The sequence below is a fragment of the Strix uralensis genome, chromosome 1 (genome assembly GCF_047716275.1).
Source record: "Strix uralensis isolate ZFMK-TIS-50842 chromosome 1, bStrUra1, whole genome shotgun sequence".
NCBI classification, from domain to species: Eukaryota; Metazoa; Chordata; class Aves; order Strigiformes; family Strigidae; genus Strix; species Strix uralensis.
In genome coordinates, this window is record NC_133972.1 from 15,381,043 (window position 1) to 15,397,624 (window position 16,582).

The 16,582-nt window shown below is 35.3% G+C and overlaps 1 protein-coding gene across 1 annotated transcript in view; it reads left to right on the top strand.

The window, feature by feature from the left end:
• CNTNAP2 (contactin associated protein 2) overlaps positions 1-16,582 on the top strand; it is a 1,208,535-nt gene that overhangs the window by 157,811 nt on the left and 1,034,142 nt on the right. The gene's annotated exons all lie outside the window — the stretch shown is intronic.

A 16,582-nucleotide genomic window follows, 5' to 3' on the forward strand; every position in this document is an offset into this window, starting at 1 on the left:
CTCTTCAGAAAAATTGAGATGTTTTCAGTAACAGAGGTACAGTAACAGAGGTTTTATGACCAATCATGAGCTTTTTGGTTCAAAGCATAGTAGCTTTACAGAATATAGATGAACAGCATAACCCCCCACAAGCCAAGTCCTTCATATTATTTTTTGTTATCATAACATACTGAAATAATCTGCTTTTTAATTTAAGATATCTTTCACAGTGCATGGAGCTGCAGCAAAATATAAACAATTTTTTAAAATTCTGGACTTAATATTAACGTCTCCTGAGTTCCTTGGTATTGGGTGCTGTTTATGTTGTAAGAAATGGCAATTGTGAGTATATTTGTTATCTAAAGCTTCAAAACAATTTGCTGAACAAAACGTATTTAATTTTTAGGGTTATTTGTTAAATACTACATCTCTCAGCAGAACTGTTGATACCAGGCAGTACTTCCTGTATGACAATTTTCTTCCATTGGTTTCCTCCAGATTGGTATATTATATACATCAGTTTCTACCTAATGTGCTTTGTGTGTGTGTGTCATACTACTGTAGTAGATGCATACTAATACAGAGATATGATCATTTCCAGTCTCTCTACAGTGTCGGCTTAAATGGGTAATTTTATTTATCAAGCTCACTATTCCTATGCTATATGTCAGCCCCTGATGAGCCAGCTGTGTGTGTGTTTTTCTTTGGGTGGCATGCAGGTGTTTTAGTAAACTATGCGACCTTTGGTTTTAGACAATGTAGACAATGCGAAGATTAAACATTGAAAACTTCTTAATTAATTTTCATGTGTTTTACCTATTTTCCCAGTGGGAGACAGTTTTTGACCTTGAAAGATAATTGCACAAATTCACTTCAATTAAGATCCTTCCCCACCCTCCCAATAATTTAATAAGTGTAGGAGCCTGATAAATAAAGCGTGTAATGTCAGTGTTATGAAAGTTTAATCATTGGTCATTACAGTAGAACAGAGTAATTTAATAATTGCTCTGTGAAGTACCATTAGTGCATGTTAACTAACTGTTGTTGGATGCTAGGCATCTGAAGAAATGTGTAGTACCTCTGCAGAGCACAACAGTCACTCGCTCTGTACTGCAATGGCATGCCTCCAAAGAAGGTATCTCTACCCCAGAGTCTAATGCAGAGGTGCCAGCTCAGTCAAGGAAAAGCAAGAGTTTTGGTTTCCTGGACATCTGGGCTTTGGTTAGTCTTGCGAATAACATAGCAGCAGGTATATACTATAAGCTCCTGGAGCAGAGTATCCTTATGTTCTGTGTTTGTGTAATGCTCAGCACAAAGAATATTGCTTTCCTGTCCCTGATGTCTTGCAAAATGTAGTGATATCCCGTCTCATGCTATGTTGTGTTAGATTATAGACAGTGTGGTGGACTGCCGGTTTCTTTGATCACACAGTAGTCTAGTAGTCACCTGGTCGCATAACCCAGAAGTGTGCATGTAACTCATGGGGATCTTTATTAATAATTTAGTTGGCTGCCCTTTTCTGAGAAAGTGCAGAGCTACTCAAGAGAAACCGAAGGAGAGATCCTTCTACAGAATTCTGAAATAAGGGATTTAAGTATATCTAAAGCAGTCTTTAATTCCAAAATTTTCTGCATCTGGTCTGTAAACAAACCTGTTGTTCAAATCCTTATCCTGATGTTGTTGTTTCTTTACCTATGATTTGAAACCCCTGATTTGGCATGTTTAAAGTTTGCATCTGAATCTGATTTTTAGCTATGCGCGTATACACTCAGGAGCTAAGACCTTAGTCATTTAGTTTTGGCTTACATTGAAAGGTACTGACAAATTACATGCAATGGACAAAGAAAAATGGTGATTGAAATATGTGCATAAGTTATATCATGTTAATTTATATCCATAAAGAAAACTTGAGTAAACAAGACCACACCACAGAGACCAGGGAGCAAAAGTGATATATAAGATAATAACACTTTGAAAAGCAAAAACCAGACTCATGGCAGACAAAACAAGAAACTCCCTGCACTGTGGTATATCAAAAATGTCCATTTCTCTTCCCCTTGATTCTTTTTTTTTTTTTTCCCAGCAGCTGGTACTAGATTATTTGTCAGTCTCAGTCATGAAACAGTCCCATGTAATATACTGCTGCTACCTCACAACTGTATTATAAGGCCCTTGTTAGAATTTCAGAACAAGCAAATATATTTGTGAAAAAAACCTGCCTTTCCTACAGTTGATTTTCATCATGGAGAAATTACATTAAGGATCCCAGATCTTAAAATTACCTGTATTTTTCCCACCCTTACAGCTTACAATGAAGTCACAATTAAGTTCTTACAAAAAACTTAATCTTTGAGGTTTTTTCAAAAAAAAACCCAAACAAACAAAAAAACAAAAAGATTATTCAACTTTCTGTAAAAGGATGAATAGGATGAATGAGTATTTCTGGTAAGTAAATCTCTCTCCTCTGCTATTAATTTCTCCCAAAGCAACCCTTCCAGTAGAAAAATGTTGAATGGGGATATTTCTTCAAGAAAAAACATAGCCACATGTTCTACTTCAAAGAGAGATGAATGACACTACTTTCCTGAGTTAAGTCTTTACTTACTAATTAACTGGCCTTAATAAACGTTTGAAAAGCAATACTAAAATGAATGTATGTCCGAGCAGTTAACACATTAATATCCAGAGAATGATGTCTGGAGCAGTAAAAGAAAAATATTTCAAAGGGTGATAAAAATAATATATGAACCACATATTTTGCTTGTGACTGGCTATGAAGTTGAGGTTCAGAGGGCCACACTATAATATCCTTATACTGAACATTCTCAATGAGGATGTTGGCAAAATGTGGCAAGGAAGGAGTTACTCATCTTCTTAACTGTACAACCATTAACTAAGAAGCAACAATTATCTGATAGGATACAAGAGAAAGAAATGTTAAGGACTGAGTATGCACTACTATTAACATTTTGATTGTCTTGATGTTCTGAGCAATTTACTGGTCTCACCATTAAAATCGTAACAAAATTAATAAACACAGTAAAATCCTAGCAATTTGTTCCTTAAAAATGAGGTAAGAATAAAAAGCACATCAACACAGTGTCAGCAGCAAGTCAGAGTAATTAGCAGGAGTCTCAAATTGGCATTAAAATGTGTCAAATAATCATGTAAGTTTTGTCACTGGCAGCTAAAAGTCACAAGACTTTGGATAAGGTCACTGTCCCTGTGAACAAAATGAAAAGAGTAACAAGAAATCCTGAGTATATCTATAACACCAGAAAGTTTCCCAGCACAGAATGGTTGCACAGGAAGTGCCTTTTAAGTTCTTCCATGAAATTATAAAATCAGGACAATTCATTGTTGAGCAATGAATTAAATGCTAGGGAAAGGTCTTCCATGTAACCTTACCATTATGTGGTATAGAACATAAAAGAAAACTTAATAGAAATACTCTGAATCTGAAAAAGACAGAAGGGAAAAAATTATCCACTTCTGACAAGGGTGCTGAAGTGCATGGGCTTCAGTGGACCTCTGTATTGGTTTTCTATACCTGTGTAAGGATGAAAAATGCTGCTTAAACATACAAAATTGGAAGTGGTGAGGTGGCATTCACCTGGCACAGCTGTAAGTGGTTTTGCAGTGATCTGGATTTAAAGTTAATAATGATTCACTGGAGGGCAATAAAATATTTCTTCTAGATTTCTCTGATTTGTCAAATTTTAGAAACAAAAAGCATATTGGAAGATCTGTTGTGTAATTTTCTAACTGACCATGAGGTCTGGGCAAATTTGAATGTTGTTAAAAAGACAAGTTTTCTTTGTTTCTGAAATGTATCTTTAACAACTTGGAGACTGCCCACAAGAGTTCTCACTCAACAAAAGTTCAGGTCTCTGGTTGCTTATTTTTATTCCTTCAGTGTTTTCTTTTCTGGAATAAACAAATCAGTATTCCCATACTGATTCCAGCCTCCACATTAAACTAGGATCTGTTAACATCTCTTCAATAAAAATGTGGTTTTGTTAGGTCCTTTTTAAGAAACAGAACTCAAAACAGTGTTTTTACACTGTACAGTTGTAAAATGTTCCTAGCATCTTATCTTCTGAAAAGCAACTTACCTTTAAAAGCGGTGACTCTGTAAGCAATAGGAGAGTCCATACACTACAGTGCAATGTTTTTTAGTCAAGCAAGTGTAAAGAGTAATGGGAATTGCCAACCATTAAGTTTGGGGTTAAGGGATTCTTTGGTTCAATTTTTATTCTGGACAATTAATTCTACTATGAATTATCCTCATATGTAATATAATCAATGATAATTGTGCAGCAGATAAAATGATTATGGATCTTTGTGGATTCCTTGGCTTTTAAGTAAGGGTTAATTGCAATTTTCTACCATATGGATTTTTTTTTTTTTTAATACATAGATCAGTCAACAGCAGGAGTGATTGGGTGTTGGGATGAAGAGACTTTGTGAGAACACTCTCAGTTTTGGTTTTGGTCACAGCTGGCATCTTTATGGGCCAGTGTGGATGCGGCTTAGATGAGATTGCGTGCTATAATAGCCTAAATAGTTAAGACAAACAATGCTGTAAATGTCATCTAGAATTATAACTCTCCAAATGTTCTAAAAGGAAGACTACATCCTGAACTGTCTGTGTTTTGCACCTTTATGCCAACTCCTTCACACACCCTTTATTATTCCAGTTACTGGGGGAATGCATGAAGAAAAGAATGACAAGACAGAAATAAAGGATGGGAAGCAGTATCAAATACAGGAAATTAATCGCAGATGCTTTGTTTACTCTTCCTTGCTTCCCCTTTGTGTCATTGCTGCTCGTATTCTCTCTTAAATGTGCTTCTAGGTATTCTTTGTAAAATGGATCAGTCACTCAAAAAAGATGGTACAGTCACATAAGGTTTAGATCACTGAAATTTTTTCTTTTTATTTTCCCCAGTTTAAAGAGTGAACGGTGTCTCAGGAAAGTTTAGAAGTGTATTGCACTAGGTTATAATTAGCTCAAGGTATCACTTCTTGCAGTAGGGTTTATTCTTTGAGATGCCTGGAATTTAATTTGACAAGCACTGATCTGCAAGCATTGTTAAAATCCTCAACACGGCCATTTCAAAGCTATTAGAGGCTCTGCTTCTCTTTCACTGGCAACAACACAGCACTTTCAAAAACTATGATAAGTTCAAAACATTTGACAGTTGTTTGTACATTTATATAATTTTGAACTCATGCAAATTTCAAAACAGGATACAAGGCATGCAAAGTTATTCCTATTCTTGAGGAAAATCCTGTCTACCTCTCGAATGATAGCTTCCCCCTCTCTCAGGAGAGTCTCATTAAAGGACTGTATCTCCTATAGTCTTGATTTTTGGGCTATGAGTCATTCTAGCTCTGCTATGCTGTGTTCTTCCCTCCCTTGTGTACAAAATGGGCATGCACTGTTAGTTTTACTGCAAAGTAATTTCTGCTGCCTCGAGAACCTCTTAAATTCAGCTTTAGGAATTTGAAACATAGCTTTGAAGCATGTTCAGTTTCAAGAGTCCTACAGTCTGTCAGTGCTTCCTGGCTGCAATCTGGAATATTCAGTTTTATTATAGCAAGCATTTCTTCATCATGGATTCTTTATATAATATGTGCACAACCTACAGTTAATGGTGTGGAAATGTTTTATTGCAACTTCCTCTTTTAAGTGGATGTGTTTCTAAATTATTTTGCCTAAAGCGTCTGTTATGCCTCCTGTAACTCATTCAGTATTAAATCCCACTTTCATTTAGACTCCAAACTGTATGCAGCGTATAAAAAGAATCTCATCTTGCTTAACATTTCCTTACCCTGCCTTTGCCAGACCTTTTGGTGAGGAATACCTTGTGGTTATCCAGTCACATTAGATGATTTAAACGCCAGCCAGGGTAAAATAATGTGCAAATAGAAGAATTAATAACACTGTAAACTGACAACACAGTGTATTGAAATTCGATAACAGATGGGCAAAGAATTGGAAGAAAAATGTACTTAAATTACTTACAAACCAGAAAACCCTCTTTGTCCTGCAGCTAACCGTGATCTTCTAACATGGTGGCAGGCAGAGAAGCAGATTGTGTAATTATTATGCCTTCGGTTGCATCCTATTAAATGAAACTCCCCTTTGAGAATCCTTCATCAGAGTATACCTTTCTTGGTGTAACATTTTACTTTATGCAAACAGTTCTTCCTCTGAAGTCTACCAATCTCCAGACAGTTTTAATTCTCTCCCTGCAAAAATGTAATCTACTTACTCCTTCTCTAAGAGAAGGCTGACTGTAACTGCAAATTAATGTATGGTTTTAAAGATACAAACATCTCTTTGTTGGGCTGGGTATCATTTCTTATACTTGAAAGGCTAACTGTGAACTCCTCATTTCAGCAAAGGACAAACTCCTCCTGTCTCTCTATTGGTTCGCTGAAAAGTTTCAGAGTGAAATATGTCTTACCCTGGATGATCTAGTTAATGTCATATATCATTTTACATATTAACAGAGTTTCTACATACAAACTCTAAATAGGTGGAACTTATTGGTGGCTCTCAATCTCAATGGGAATAAACCATTTTGACACAAAATGAGCTTGGAATGAATTGTCTTCAGCCTCTTTTTCCTAATTGTCTTGTAATAATTTAAGTGAGCCAAACATACAGCCCAGCTCCTGAAGTGCATTAAACTGCAGTGACCATGCACCAATGCATGAGAAGGATCTTACACTGTAAAACTGCAAGGATTGGAAGGAGAGCTTTATTTCTTTGTTAAAAACCTAATAATCATTTGAAAGTTCAGAAAAGCATTTAGGCAGCTGCAGTACTTTCTTCCAGTGATTTGATGACCCACTTTCCTTTTCACCTGCCATTTTATTTTCGGTATTTTGGAAAAATCTTGTATTTTGAAAGGACCACAAAGTTTGCCTGAGACAGCTCAAGTTGGAATGATAAATTTGTTTGGTCACAAATCAGATATAAGTTTTTTTTATATGTCCTCTGAGTGTTATCTATGCAGGGAGATGGTTAATTGATTGACAACTTTTTTTCCTTCATATCAGTCTTTGAGCACTCAGAAGTGACGTATTTGGTTAATTTAGGAATCTGCATGGCCCATCACCTCACAGAAACAAAGCCCCCAAAAGATGAATTTAGATATATACTTATGGACATGGATATATTACAGTTATAATAGTCCTTTAATAATCAACAAAATATATGCAACTTCTTATTTATTGGATAACTGTTTTGTCTGGTTCTCTGTATTAGATAATTGAGTTTCTATTTTTACGGGTATTATAGAAAAATGGTACCATCACACAAGGGAACAAATGAGACTGACCTCAAGGTATTATTTGCAAAGGAAATTGGATTGGTGGCAAGTAGTGATGAGTCAGAGACAGACAGGTGAGCAGCTTTTCATTGGAATTCCACTCTATGAAATAGTCTTTTAAATAAAAGGATCTGAATAGTTTTAGATATGTAAAATACAAAAGATACTCTGTACTCCTTCACTTGGATCTTACTTTCAGTGCCCTAAAAAAGCAATGTTTTGCTATTTGAGCTGTGCTATATTTGGAACATGGAAACTGGAGTTCATGGATGAAGAATGACAGGTGCCTTTTCAGCAAAGAGGAACAAATATTGGTTCAGTGTTCCAGAACTGAGAGGGTCAAGGAAATCTAGTAATAAATTGTGATCCTGCTTTGTTTACTCCACTTACTTTGGATTGAGTTCAGTTCATGAGAACAATAGCAGCCATGCTAAATCTCGCTTATATCTAATCTAATCAATATAATATAATATAATATAATATAATATAATATAATATAATATAATATAATATAATATAATATAATATAATATAATATAATATAATATAATATAATATAATATAATATAATATAATATAATATAAGCAATATACCTTTTGCAATGTCTCTTTCTTCTTGCAGAATTCAATTAATGTTTTTTCACATGTCCCTAAAGCATTTTAGATAACTTATGTTGTACTAAACAAGGCAATACCACCAACTGTACCTTGAAAACCTGATGCTCAATTGCATATTATACAATGAGATAGAGTAGCTTTCAGAGCGTGATAGGTAAATTTTGCCTTCACAAGTGTGTACTGGTTTTGGTGGTTCCTGAGGGTGAAGATACTAGAGACTTTGAAGAGACAGACAACATGGTAAGTGCACTTTTAAGGGAAAAATATGAAAAAATGTGGTGCAAGAGTACAATTGATATAAAAGATCCCACCTGGAAATGTTAAGTGTTGTGCAGATTTGTTGAGGACCTTGATACTGGAGTTTGAAAAAAGGTAGAGGATTACACCTCCGAATTAAGTAAATGTTGGACTACCTTTTCATGCACAGTATAATCGTATTGTGATATGACTTTATAAATATACCCCATTTAAATTCTGATTCAAGCAGTCTGTAAATTTGAAAATTCAAATCTTGATCCTAAATATCTGGTTTACCAATCACGTTTGATTGTTTAAAACTTGGCTGTAAAATTTGATGGAAATGAACAACAGTCAGGCAGGTGAACACCACCTTTCATTGTAATCAATTGCTTTTAAATTGTAGTATTTCCTTTTATATTTTTGTTCTCCATCATTTGTTGAAGTTGTGTTTTCTTATATCATGCAGACCTGTTACTTGATAGGCATGAATTGACATAGTGGAATTTATGCTCTGTTGATCTGTTCAAATTATTTTGACATTTTGAATGCTATATGAAATTAGCATAATATTCTCCATTAATTTATAGGGTTACAGCCAGTTTAAACTATAATCTTTCTACTGCACATATATTAGCTATATTGTGGAGGAGGCCACAAATAAATTCTCTCTTTCCCTTATCTTTTTATAATTATAGGGGCTTTTTAAAATACTGCCAGAGAATTTTTTGTTAGTTCTGTTTGTTATTGGGATCATTTTTTATATTAAGAGCATTACTTTTAAACTTAATTTGGTGGGACTGTTTAAGAGTAAAAATCTACCTTAAAAAAAAGATACAAGTTATCAGCTTCCCTCATCTGTCCTTTTTATTCCTCTTACCCCAAACCAAGTATCTTCTGCCATGTATCCTACTTAATGCTGCATTTGTGAGGCACCTTTATCACACCACCTCATTTTCTGCCTTCAAAATACTTTTCCTAACTTTGCTTCCCATTATGGTTACTAACAACTCTGTGGTGTTGAGGCTGCTCTGCACTGATGTGCTGACCTATTTGCTTGTTCTTCTGTCCGACAGTGTTTGTTGTTTGTCTCTTGCAGAGTTCGCATTGTGTAGGTTCTTGAAATAGAAAAGGTGTAACTATTTCTTTGTTTTGAGTTTATAGAGCAAGTAGTACATTAGAGCTCTCAGATGCTAGGCCATATAGGGGATGTAAATTGATCTACACTCCTGGATTTGCTGTGTTTTAAATTTACAGCTCAGGGCCAGGGAACATCAGATAAAATATATTTTATGCAGAAATCACATAGAAAAATAAATACTGGAGTTCCTTTACTTCCCCTCCCCCCCCCCCCCCCCCCCCGCCCCTGCCCCCTGTGTTTTAATGAATTTGGTGGTCTCCAAAAATAATCATTAAAAATTTCCTTATATATACTCCTCAACTTAAAGGAGTATATTTGCAGGTCAGTAAATTCACCACCTTCCAGTCAGAGCTGTAGAAACTGTTCACATCTTGATGTCTAAATTTCCCCCAAATAAAGGGTAAAAGGAGAAGGAGAAAGGGAAGAGTTAATGAAAAAGAAATCTGTACAAATATCCTCCTAGGCTTTGGAAATACCTTCGGCTTTGTTTCTGTTTAGCACTTCTGGTGTAGCTATGCAGAAGACCAGAGAGCATAATGCCATGCATTTTTTATTTGATACTTTCCATTTCTTGATAGGGACAAAAGGCTCTTCTTACATTGGGACCTGTTGGTTTTTTCCCCTCTATGCACAGTTCTGCATAGTTCATATCTGAGACAGATAATGTTGATTTCACCCAGCATTATTTCTCTCTTTCTGTGCTGCTGCACGTGATTTCCTAGTTCATTTGTTTCAACTTTATGTTCTCATGACTCAGTTGACTTCGAAAGATTCATAATTCAATCCATGCTAGCAGCATCTTTGCATGAAGAAATATGACTATTTTTTTAAAAATACTTTAGTAATGAAATCTTTGATTATATCAAGGAGTTCTCTGAGTCAGAGTGATTTTGAATTACAAAACATTTTATTTGGAAAATGAACTTAACCATCAGGTTTTTTGTTCGCTATTGGAAATTTAAATGTCAGAAAAGATGCTTATGCTTATCGGATGCCATTAAACTCCTCCTTCTAATAAAGTTTCCATGCTTACTGCTTTTCACTGAAGAATATATAAACAAAAAACTGAAGAGGTGATGAAAGTACACCATATAGTTTGTACAAAGCAAATCAAAACCAGCTTTTTCATTCCTTTTGAAGTTTATTTTTTAATTCTTATTAATTAGGGCTTCAAATTATTAATGTTTATGCAGATTTCTAAAGCTTCATCAAAGGTCCTTACAGCCTAATGCAAAGATGCTGCTATGCCGTTGATTAGGCAATTATAAATAAATGAGAATTTTTTCTGTGAACAATACACTCAGATAAACTGGTTTGTGGAACTAATGTGATAAAAGGAATGCTGCGGGAGGGTTGTCACATTTATTATGCGAACTTAGAAAATCCTTGGAATCTGGAACTTTTAACATTCTGTTCTCTGCCTGGCTTCTATTGATTTTTTGATAGGGAAAACCAGATAAGATGTAAATTATTGCCCATTTTTTTCTCTTTAAGTCAATTATTCACCATAAGTCATGGCTAGGAGACATTTGCATGTTTAATTCAAGCTTAGTTGTGGAAAAAAAAAATCTGTGCTTTGTACTTTTCAAATATTTTAATTAAACCAATGGCATTTATGAATATGAAACAAGTAATAAATGCATTTTATTTGTTCAAGAGATTACTGATGGATGATAATATTCTAATTTGGAACAGTTTTACAGGTTCCTTAAAGTCTTGCAAAGCTTTTAATATTTAATGTAGAACAATGCTTTTCTAACTCTGAAGAAGACACTGCAGCAAATAATAAACCCATTTTACTCTTGGTACTATCATTTCTAATAGAGACTAATGTGTATGTAGAACATACAACCTAAAAAGAAGTGACAGAATATGTAGACCATATGCTTATCCTCTTTAATATGTGTTACAAGATGTGCATTTATTTGAAAACATTTTAATCAGTTGACATCAACTGTTGCATCCTGATAGGGGCATATCTGACCAGGCATTCTGAAAAGGAAGAATATTTATTCATATCTATATTTGATGGATAGGAGATACCGTGTAACTAGTTTTTGCTAATAAAACTGAAAATATTTTCCTGACAGACATACAGATTTTCAAATTGCACTGATTATTGTCTTATTCTTATATCTTTTAACACTTCATGCTGCCTTTGTGACTTCAGTAATTTTTTTCCCCACATACTGTAAGAAAAATGAAGACAATGGGACCACTTAAATGAAGCACATATTTAAGTATTTTACAAGAGTTCAGTCACAGGCTTTTTTCTTCTAGAATCCAGCCTAACTGAAAACAGGCCACATTTCTCTAAATTAAGAGGTAGATCTTTTGCTGTGAATGGGAAAATTGCATTGATAACTGAACTTGCTTTTAATAATCTCTCTGATTTCAACTCATTTTGACTTCAACAAAGAATTCATCCTGACCAAGATTTAGCTTTTAGCCTCATTTTTTTTAGGAAGTGAAGGTAAGGTGGTCCAGCTCCTTGTCTGTCTGCTGCTAATACCTTTTGGAGTTGTTGACCCACTTAAACCTGATTTGAAAATTCAAAGAGAAATAAATCTTTCTGAGTTTTGTTATAATCCATGGCTATATACAGGACATGAACAACAACAACCTCAAAATACAATTGTTCTCATACAAGAATTTATTGTACACATTTTTACTTATCACATCCTGGCCAATTTGCTTAAAGGAGGAGGAAGCATATAGAGACTTTATGTAGCATAAAGGTACATATATAACAGAAAGAAAGAGAAGTTCCTTCTTTGTTTCATAGAAAATAACACATTTTTTCCCTGTTTAAAAAGTGGAATGAAAAACATTTATCTGGAAATTATATATATATTTTTAAATTACCTTAATATTTCCTTTTGCCAGCATTAAGGTATTACACTAAGACTTCAAAACTTATGAATTTGAAAGCTGTTTATAAAATAAAATTTTTAATTTTAAAATGCTAATTAGAAATATTTAATTCCAAAAGTATTGCAACAGTGATTCATTTTATGTAAATTAAATTTTCTCTTATGCCGAATTATAACTATAACCACATTTTCCTGATATGTATTACCTTTTGGTATTTTTTGATAGAAAAGACAGTAATTGACAAAACTTCTAAGCAACTCTTCTACACGTATGAGATAGAAGTTCCTCTCATACTGGCAGCAAAGTCAGAGATCATTTCTTAGGAATGGATACACAGAGGAAAATAAAGAATCCAGGCAGGAACACTGATATTTTACTTTTGATTATTTTATCAAAAAATTGGAATGCACTGCTCTGTTTATGACAAATCACATTCTTTTTCTTACCTCAGGTTATAAAAATTTAATTACCTAAATATTATTTCATTGATTTAATACATTTTCCTATTGGCAAAGGGTTCAGCAGTATATTTTCCAGCCCATTTCAGAGTTCAATTCTGGATGGGTCTAGTGACAGGATTTCATTCCTCTTCTCAGCTGCAGAATTGATCTTGCAATCTGAAATGTTTCTTAATGGTCATTTGAAATGCAATTTCTTTCTTTATAGCTTTTTAAATGCAGTTTGAGTAGCACTGTTATTCTTTTATTGTACAAGGATGGGCAACATATTCTACCAAAAAGAACTAGCAATATATAGCAAGAAGTGTTCAGGCTTGATCAGTGGTCTGATCTTTTACCTGCCTTGCTAACAGTAGTTATGGGCAATATTTGCATTTTTATATAAATATATACATACACACACATATATATAATGGGCCTATGAGCTATTTTTCTGTTTTCCAAAGAGTTGTGAGTAGTGCTTATCCAGTTTCTCACATACAGAGACGCCCACTTTCATATGCATATACTTTCTTGTTTCTGGTTGCCAACATGTTAGATTCTGGTGGATAACTGAATGGAAGCTGAAATAGGGGTTTTTTTCAATTCTACTTCTGAGAAATTCCTTCTTTGTGAAGAAAAGTCTATCAGCATGACAGTCTGTCAAGGGAATGTAACTTGTTTCTTTCATTTATTCACCAAAGTAAACAAATCTCATGTATTATCAGTGCCAGCAAATCTACTTCTGCAACACTTTATGCCTTTTTGTAAATTGACAGCTCCTGATAATATAATTATTTTCACAGAGAATAACAAAGGACATTTAGGGAAAAAAAATCATTTGAGAACTGGCATAAAAAGGACATTTGATGATGTCATGTGTTACAGGTGCAATGGAATATTTTTGTTTGGAAATGGAGGATGCTGCTCAAAGTATCATTTACTCACACACTTAAACATAATTGCAGATACAGACACACAAGTCCATATTTAGCAAACTGTTTTATCTGCATATATACTTAGTAGCAGAATCTGTTTCTGGTTTATATTATTGGCAGTAATCCCCACACATGTAGGTCAGTGTGGTCCAACCAAGAGCCCAGTGTGTCCTGTAGGTTGTTCCCATTCTACCCTCCGGAAACACAGAACTGACATTCAGGCAGCAACTGTTTCTTCCTGTGTTTGCAAGCAACACAGAACTGGGGCCTGCCTCTGGGACCACATGAAAAGATGGGATGTACTTCTAGGACGTGTAGGTTTACATGATGTGCAATCTGCTCTCACAGCTGAGGAGAAGGGAGAGGGAAAGGAATATTCCAAGATTAACGTATAGCTCGTGCAGTTGCTGAGGCTGGACAGCATTGCATTAGATAATACCATGGCCCCCTCAAAAATGACACAGCAACCACACAAAACATAAAAAATGGCAAAATGAAAAGTCATCTTCTTCATTAACTTCAGCAGTGTGGTGTTAATAGCAAATAACTCCTTAAGTTATTATTTTTATATGTATGGATTTAATTTATTACTCTGTTATCATTTCCTATCTGACTTTTTTAATTCCTTTTTTAATTGCTCTCAGCAAAAAACTGCAGAAGTTGTTAGAAGGCTGCATGGTGGAAGGAGGGACAAAGTCAGGATAGGGCTATAGGAGTGTTTGAAACCAACTTAACCGTAATTTTGATGTGCTTTGCATGCTAAGAAGCCTCTCCTCTTCTCAGCAGGTAAGACTAGCGTGTACCAGCCTACGTGCTGCTGACAATAGATTCCTAGTTTGCAGTCGGGTTGGTTACTTATGCTGTGACTGCAGCTTCACTCCTCCCCCTGACTGAGGCAAGAGTTGTGTTTTTGTGAAGGAGAACCACTGAAATCTTATATCAGCACAGAGATATGTCACCCTGGCAACCACTCTACATCCGCAAGTAAATTGTTAGAGGGATTACCAGAATTGCTCCTTGGACCTACTCAGGGCTTCTCCCCCACTTCTTTTCTAAAAGTTATTTTTATGTCCTTCACTTATTCCAGTATCTAAACCACAGAACGTTCCACTTCAGAGCACATCTGGTATTTCCAAGTTTCTAAATCACAACAAAAAGTGAAAATTAAGCATTACGTGTACTTTGTTTTGAAAAATATTATTTCTCCCTGTGATCGTGCCACATGTCATATCAGTTCTGAATTGTTCAGATATCAGAGAGGTTAAAATATGAACTACATACTGCTATAAAGCATTTCATACTGTGTTCCAAGTATATATAATATATACATCATGAGTAGAGTTCACACAAATGTTTTACTTCTTGGGTTGAAATGAGAAGCACAGAATAAGTCATGCTGACTTTATTCTGTTAGTTTATAATCAAACAAAATTATTTGAATCTGACACCAGTAAGGAGGCATCTTGTCTTTACTTTCTTTTACAATTAGTCTTCTGATGATTATCTCCAACATTGCCACATGTTTATATAGAGCTTGCAAGTGAAAAGGGATGTGACAGCAGGAAAAGTGGAAATTGTGGGTGTGGTAGTCTCTGGATACAGATATAGAAAGACTCCTGATACTATACTTTAAGGTGATCAGTGACTGTCACTGGATGAGATTACACTAGTGCAGGCTGCCTGCTGCCATTGGGAATCCTCTCAGGTTCTGAACTTAACCCCACTACTCTCTGGTGCTTCCACTGCATGTCCCAGTACTTCAGTTGCAAGTGTGCTGGTAAATCAGCAATCCTAACACCTAACACCTTCCCAAAGGCGTAGAAGAGGTGCTGGAGCTAGCCCTACTAGTACTTAGAGCAGAACCAACAAGGTGTTAAGAGACTGTAGGTTTTCAAATTTAGCACAGTTTGGTTACTTTTACATTAAAGGCCAATGCAGCACAAATTGAGGGCAGAGGTTTCATTTACTACTGCTAGGGCTCCAGGACTGTGTGTCCACACTGCAGCTTTACTGCCAACGATATTCACACAGCTGCCAATTCTACATGCACGCCAGGCAGGCAAAGAGAAGAAACTAATGGAGTAACCTGCATCCATGTTGCAAGTGCAGTGCTCTAATTCCTGTCTTGACGTGTGACTTCAACCTCTGTTCCATTAAATATTTGAACATTTTTAGTACACCAGTGGAGACCTCAGGTGCGTAACGCAAGACAAGTCTTCATCAAAAATAAGCCTACAGTGCACTAAATCACTAATGCATTCTACATATTTTTATTGAGTTTGCCCATAGTACATTCTATCATTTGTTAAAATTTGACTGTGTTTAACATGTTTCTTCAAATCTGGATCATCTTCACTAAAACCGAGAGCAAACAATTGAACGGGGATTCATGTAGAATTTGATGGAAAAGAAATGGAAAGGTAAGGGAAAGGTCCTCCATGATTAAAGCTGCAATAGCTTGTTACACTGGTCTCACCACATGATATACTGGCATCATGATGTATGGCAAACCTCCTCCCCCACAGCTGTAATTATAGAAAGTACACTCTCTTAATGGGTGCTATAAATTTCAGACTGAGAAGCCTTTCCAAATTTTCCTCTTTTAGTAGCAGTATGGCATCCAAAAACCCATCAATTTTCATCTATATTAATATTTTTAGCAGGCATGTCCAAGACTGAAAACAGTGTAAACTAAATCTTGAGGTAATAAAAATCAATATAGGCCTACTGATGTGATAACATTAGTGTGATAAGAATGTAAGTCTTCAGTTAAGCCAATTATTAGGGCTTTCTTTCACACTTCTAATTTTTTGCTGAGTTGAGAGATACTTTCTGGATGCATTCAGTTAAATCCATCTGCAAATAGAAATGGATTTAGCTATGTTTCAGTAAAGATGATTAATTGCTCTTCTTGTGCTTGCCTTATTGAAGAATGATGGATAACACTTCATCCTCTTCTCCCAAATGATTGATCTGCCTCTGGTCTATTCTCCAGTTTGAAGAAAAGGAAGG